A 7556-nucleotide genomic window follows, 5' to 3' on the forward strand; every position below is an offset into this window, starting at 1 on the left:
CTATCAACTCACAGTCTTCACAACTTCTCATATATATATGACTTTGTCCTTGTGCATTCTCTAACATCATTATCAAGTAGTCTACTATCATTGCCTAAATGTGCCCATCACAATTCTATTCTTGTTAAGGGATGCAATTCAATATCAAAATCCACTTATTCAGGTACTTTTTCTGCACATTGTCCTATGTAATTCTTTAACAACTTTTACATTTTATTAAGTTTTGTACACACACTTGTATACCCCATCTAAAACCAATGTACAACATATCGTGAACTACACTTGACCTTATCCTTAATACACACTTTGTACAACCTCATTCCTTTTCTACTACTCTACCATTATACATAGAAACAATACTGTGTTGACATAAATGACAAACACAACCATGAATGCAACATGTAAATCATGTTATCAATCTCTCCAATTATTAGGATACTCCCCAAAAGGAATATCATCAACATTCATGCTAACAATGTGTAATTTATGTAATAAACTTAGGCTCTTACTCTTTGTTCACTTAGGTTCTTACTCTTCATTCATATTTCTACCACTACAAGTAGTTGTATTTCATTGGCTTTATTTTTCATCCTCTATGTTTTTATCTAGTCAATGGATTGATTTTCTAGTCTATCCTAAATATTAAGTTTCCCTTTTTAGTTAGCTAGTTGACACCATTTCTTGTGAAATCAATTTTTGAAATTTTTAAGGATACATGTTATTTGGATTTGTTTAATGGGGGTTGAATCCTTGAATTAATCTAAACATTAATGAAGGTCTAATATAGGAAATATTTATGAGGTTGTGATAAAGATAAATATGATACTAAAGATTAAGAAAGAAAAGGCATGCCAAATGTGGAGCATAGAAGAATAAAAGGGAATGTGCTAACAATGATTTTCCTTCCTAAGAAAAGCTAAAGCATTTGGTTGGTGGATCATATCTCCTAATTCCCGTGCACTATTTTATTTTTGTAATTCTTCTCATAGTTATTTCACACTGATTTTCTTTGCATTGATTTCTATCAAAGAAATCAAAATAGTTGAAGAAGAGGGAAAAGGCATCTAGGGCTTAAAATGAGGGAAAGGGGGAGTTAAATTATTCAGCAAACATAATCAGAGATGGAGAGTTGTGAGTTATAACAAGGACAAAAATGATAGTAATTGTGCCCTTAATGAGGCTTACAACATATTTCATATTGAGATTCATTTGAAGTAGTGAAGGAGACCCATAATAATGATAATATGAACGTGTTAATGCTTCTACGAAATGTCTCTGATGGTAAAGACAAAAATGTATAATTATGTTACTTTGGAAATCAACACGAATGAAGTTAGCATAGATATCATTACTACCAAAGCTAATGATTTTTAACATCTTAGTAAACATGTAATTCATAAAGATGGCTAAGATAAATTAATATCTCTCAACCATATGATTGGAGAAGATTTTAATAAAATAAAGGATTGAGTAGGAACCAAAAATAGAATGTTGGAGGATACAACTATGAAGGTGTAAAATGAAATCTAGATGATGGTAATTTTTTAGCAAGTCCACCATCCAAATGAGCATTGCCAAGAATAACATGGTTAATGATAAATATTAGTCATCAAAGTTAGTGCTATGAAGAGAGAAAAGGTTATACTTATTGTGCTACAAGTTTTTTCATAATTTGAGTGTTAGTATTGATCACAAAAAAATGTATTAGATTCATTTAAATGGATATTTTGTTGTGACATATTCTAATTCAATTTTTTTTGAAGAATTAGATAGTAGCCAAAAGAAAAGGTAGTTGACTTTGGAGCACAAAAAGGGCTTACCAAAAATAAATATATTGATACAATAGATTGTGGAAAGTTGATATCTTTAACTAACCAAAAATAGTTAGAGGTTACCACCCACCTATCTAGTTGATACTAGTTTTAAACTTCAAAAAACAAACACAAAAAAACTCCAAACTAGAGTAGTTCTTACCATCTGCCCTATTCTTAGCAAGCATATAAAAAGAAAAAACATGCTAGCAACAATAGACTTACTACTACTATCAGTCTAGTACTTGATCAAATACGTACATAACAAAACCCCATAGGGCACCAAGGTCATCGGGGACAAAAAAATATATAAAAAACAACAAAAAATAGAACCAGGGCTAGTTGTCTACTTTCTTTCCACCTTCCTCATTCCTCTTCTCCTCAGGCTCTTCCCTATTTATGTCCACCCCATCCTCTTTGATAGGTTTATCAAGGAGAGTTTCAAGCCAGTTCTTCACTAGGAAGCTATAAATGGAGTGAGTGGTTTCAGTCTCCTTGCCTAGATCCTTCTCATTTGTGTTCATTTGCAAGAAATAGAGAGTGGTGGTAGCGAAATGGATGACCTTCATGGATAATTCCACCAAGGTTTCAATTATTTTGTAGATGTCAATGCGGTTATCCATGAGCTCTTTTACACTCATTCAAAAGTTATTGCTGATAAATCAAAGATTATCCATTCTATCATAGATATGCATTAAAAATAAATTGTTTGAAATTTAGTGGTTGAAAATTCATATTATAGGATATCAACAATGTTGTGTAGTTGTGTTAGTTTTTTGTTATTGGGCTTGTTTGGTTTATTTTTTGACTAGTGCAAATTTTCTAATATAAAAGATTTTTGGTCCATTCACAACCTTTTGTGTCTTAGTAAAAATATTGAGTTAAGCCTAACATATAATCTTATTACACATTATGTTTTTATAAAAAATTAAATAAAATTACTTTAATCATTTAACATTCTTGATGTAAGGTTAAATATTTTTATATTAGGTTAGGATAACATCTTCATTCATTAATGTTTCATAACAAACTTTGGAAATGATTATAATAATAAGAAATTAAAATACATACATATGTTACTCCTTATATATATGTATGTATGTATGTATCTATATACATACATACATATATATATACATATATATATGTATACATATATGTATACATATATATATGTATACATATATATATATACATACATATATGTATACATATATATATATACATACATATATGTATACATATATATATATACATACATATATACATACATATGTATATATATATATACATACATATGTATATATATATATATATATATATACATACATATATATGTATATATATATATATACATACATATATATATATATATATATATATATATATATAATGAATTTTTAAAAATGAAGGGAAGACCAATAGAAATCAATTTGACTATAATTTACAAAAACAATATTCTATTCTAGAACCCGTCTCTAAGAATTAACATGTATTAATATGTAAATAAAAAAATGGAGTTGTAAAATGGTAGCTTGAGAAATATGGTGAATTTATAAAGTTAGTACCAAGGTCTTTCTAGAATTAAAAATGTGTCTTAAGCCGTAGTCAATACTCATGTTTCATACTTTGTATCTTTGATCATGGCTTTGATTACTTTTCTAGCCTTGCAAACAATTATACAACAAAATCAACACAAATAGCCATAATTTTCTTCCAAATGACATTATCATGATTGAAAATTAATTCTTAAAGAAGGAGTTCAAGTATGTTCTAACCATCTTCAATAAACAATATTGTATTTAAAGTTTGATTAAATAAATATAAGTATTGGAGACATTACAATAAATAAGTATAATTTGTTAATGCATATATTAATTTTGTAAATGTATATTATCTTAACATATAAATTTAAATGTCTAATGGAAATGATAATTTTTCTTAATATAATGTCATAGTAAATTCGTTAACATGATCAATAGCACTAACATAACATACCCCCCAACTCTAGGTGAAGGCATTGATATTAACCAGCAAGGTTACAAATAGATTATGTCATCCCATTTTAATAAAGTTAAGACTCAAACTAGTAAAGGCACAAACAAATGTTCACAATGGTCAAACTAAGATTTGAACCATAAAGACAACAATAGCATTTAAGAAACATATTAATAATAAATTCAAACTTTAAAATAATTTATTAAATTAAAATAAATAATATAAAAATTGTGGTCCAAACATGAAGTTTTGCAATTCCACTTAAATAGGTGGAATTGGAATATGTATTCTTATTCCAGTTTTATTTATTTTTAAAAGGAGGTCAGGAAATTCCCCATCAAATTCTGGCCTGAACCAAACAAAGAATAAAATAGGAATATGTACCCCATTTTCTATTCAAAAATAAGTATTCCAAAATAGTTGAACTTTCAAGTTTCAAATCGTAACCAAATGAATCGGATACTCTATCTAAAGTCGCGTTAAAGCTAATCGAGAAAGCATCCAGTTCGCACAAGGTCATTGTTAGCGTTTTTCTTATTTTATGAAAACTAAAACTCTTCCGAGTGTTTTTACTATTATTATTAACTTAGTTGAGGAAACGCATTTGTTTACGAGCCTCTGAACTAAAACTCGCATTTACCTATGATAAGAATCGAATTCTCAATCTGATCCCCACAAATGGGAAGTGGACTACTGTTTGTAACCATGAGAACATGCTTTATATTATAAATGTGCAGTGCGCACTACCAGAAACTATTATGACACCAAAAGTAAACCAAGTTAACGCTTATAAAGGCATTAAGTTTTAAAAGTGTGTAGCCATGTGAAGTCTCAGCAAAAGAGGCCCCTCATTACCAGTCTTTAGTAATTTACAAGCCTTTGTTTATAATTCATCGTCCGCCGTTCTTCTCATCTCTGTGTGTAGTGCTAGTTTGGGTTTCTCTGATTCCTGAATACTCCTCAAGCATGGCTTCCAATACTTCTGTTCAAGTAAAGATCGATCAATCTCAATGGGTTCTCTCAATTAGGGATGGCCTCCACGAAAAAGAGGAGTAGAAGGAGGTATGCAGAGCCGTATTCAATGTGCCAAAGGAGTTATGGGCAGTGATGCCTGATGCATACGTTCCACAGAGCGTCTCAATCGGGCCATATCACCAGTGCAGATCAGAGCTTTATGAAATGGAGAGATACAAAGTGGCTGTGGCTCGAAGGTTTCAGCAGAGAGTTAAAGGCCTCAAGTTCGAATCCGTAGTGGAGGAGCTGAAGAAGCACGAGTGGCAGATACGGAGCTATTATCACAAATATCTCGACTACAGCCAGGAAGCCCTTGCCTGGCTGATGGCCTTGGACGCCTCGTTCGTGCTGGAGTGCTTGCAGTTCTATGTCAAACAGGCGGATAAGGGCTCCAGAGAAGTGATATCCGGGGTGAAGCAGCTGGGCAGAGTGTTAGATCAATCTGGCAGGAGTGCTATCCACAACGCAATCATGAGAGATCTGATGATGCTCGAGAATCAGGTACCATTGTTCATCATGCAGAAGCTGTTGGAGATGCAATTAGGCCCTGAGGAGAACGCAGAAGAAGGGCTCTGTAATCTGGTAGCTGTTGCATGTGAGGCGTTGTCACCGTTTACGTTCAAGATGTCGGAGAGTTCAAGGCTGCGCATAAAAGAAAGGGGTCATGTGCTGGAAGTGCTCTATTACGCAATTGTCCCCGCGGCCGCTATAGACCGTACCAATGCTTCGGACGATGAGATTGAAAAGGAGCCGTTGCCGGATCCAACATTTGTTAAAAAGAGTCTGAATTCAGCGTGGGTGGTTTTCTCCAGGTTAAACGTCGGCCCTGTTCGACGTCTGACGTCACTGATCCGGCGTCAGTTCAAACAGAGGATCGTCAAGGTTTTGTACAAGCTGCTGATGGACCTTCTTTCTAATCTTAGGGAAGGAGAGAAAGATGGGGAAGGAGAAAAGAAAAGAGAAGGGGAAGAAGGAGGAGGTTCGTCTGTGGAAATTCCCCCTACACGCGATGAACTGAAGGTTCCCTCAGTGGCCGACTTATTTTCAGCGGGAGTGAAATTCCTTCCTACAGACGGAGATCTCACCACAATACGCTTCGACACAGCAACAGCAACTCTTTATCTTCCCAAAGTGAGGTTGGATAATAATTCAGAAGTGATACTGAGAAATCTGGTGGCTTTCGAAGCTTCGGCGGCGCCTGGTGCGTTGATCTTTACTCGCTACACAGATTTCATGAACGGCATCATCGAAACAGAGGAAGATGTTCGGCTACTGAGAAGCTACGAGATTATATACAACCATCTGGCAAACGATGCGAAAGTAGCGAGTCTGTGGAACGGCATGGGAAAATGTGTGAAGTTGACAAAAGTGGAGTATTTAGACAAAGTAATAGCGGGCATCAACCAGCATTACAACAGGAGGTTGAGCATAGCGATGATGGAGTACGTGAACAAGTATATTTTTGGTTCATGGAGATTTCTCACTCTGATCGCCGCAGCGTCTTTTCTGCTCCTCACTTGTTTGCAAGCCTTCTGTTCTGTGTACGACTGTAAGCAGCGGTGGACAGAGACGGATTTTCTACAGGATTAAGACGCAATATTACTTGCACCTTTGAAGGGTGCAAGGGGTGCGCCCATAGTTTATATATATCAAATGATGTTACTGAATGTTGACATAGGAAGTTTGCTAATAATATTTTCTGTATATAATAGAATATTGGAAAGATAATTTTAAAATCTTTATTATTTTGTCTTCCTTACTAATCATGGAATACACCCTATTAAAATGTTCTTTCGTCGAGGTTTGTCCTATCTTTTCAATAATTTATCTTCTATGCAACTTTGTTGGTATCTTTGCACCCTTTTTCATGTATAATGGCATGTACTTTGACTATCTTCCTCCAAATACATGGGTGCTACACAAGTACTGACATTAGGCCCTGTTTGGTTGGGAAAGATGAATTTGTGGCATAACCATAAAACTTGGTTTTGTGGCATAACCATAAAACTTGGTTTTGTGGTTTGGAAAGCCAATGGTCCGTTTGGTTGACACAGAAGATGAATATACCGTGGACCCCACAATATTATTAAAAAAAACTCTCATAAAATTCAAAACCTGGTTTTAATTTCGAATTCCACCTTTTTATTGGAAGATGAAATTGAAAACCAAGTTATAATTTTAACCAACCAAACGCCCATGTTTTTTTGCAAAACCTGGTTTTACCCCTGATAACCCAGTTTTGGCCCTCATGTTCCAGCAACCAAACAGGGCCTTATTATTAATGAAGTACAAACTGTTGTAGTAGTTTCTATCATGATATGAGACACAAAGTGTGTGTGTGTGTGTGTGTGTTTCTGAGCTATCAATATTGTAGATTTCAAATAATTGACCCTTCAAATGATGCACATGAATGTTAGTTTGAGTCATCGTGGAGGCTGCAAAAATATCACAATGATCTACCCAAGTTCCATCTTCTACCATTTTTTCATAGTATTCTTCAAAATTTATGTCATCTTTATGAGAAAAGAAAGGCTCAAAGTCTGAACGATTCTCCATTATGTACTCCACTACCATACTACAATTCTTTGAGTGCTTCTCTTGGTCACCTTCAAGTTGACCTGCTAGGTTTTTGAAAAAACATTTTCCATCTGGTGGCATTTGTACTATTCTTATCTGCAATCCATTATTTTGAGCCTTTTATCTCTTCTTGGCTCTCCTTCTCACTTTTTGCTT

At 34.0% G+C, this 7556-nt stretch overlaps 1 pseudogene; it reads left to right on the top strand.

Annotated features, from left to right (window-relative positions):
* The first annotated feature begins 4464 nt into the window (after positions 1–4464).
* On the top strand, positions 4465–6575 carry LOC149547365 (putative UPF0481 protein At3g02645 pseudogene; annotated as a pseudogene).
* The last annotated feature ends 981 nt before the right edge of the window (positions 6576–7556 follow it).

This window comes from Cupressus sempervirens, chromosome 7, assembly GCF_028749045.1.
Source record: "Cupressus sempervirens isolate cs-2001-9-10 chromosome 7, ASM2874904v1, whole genome shotgun sequence".
NCBI lineage: Eukaryota > Viridiplantae > Streptophyta > Pinopsida > Cupressales > Cupressaceae > Cupressus > Cupressus sempervirens.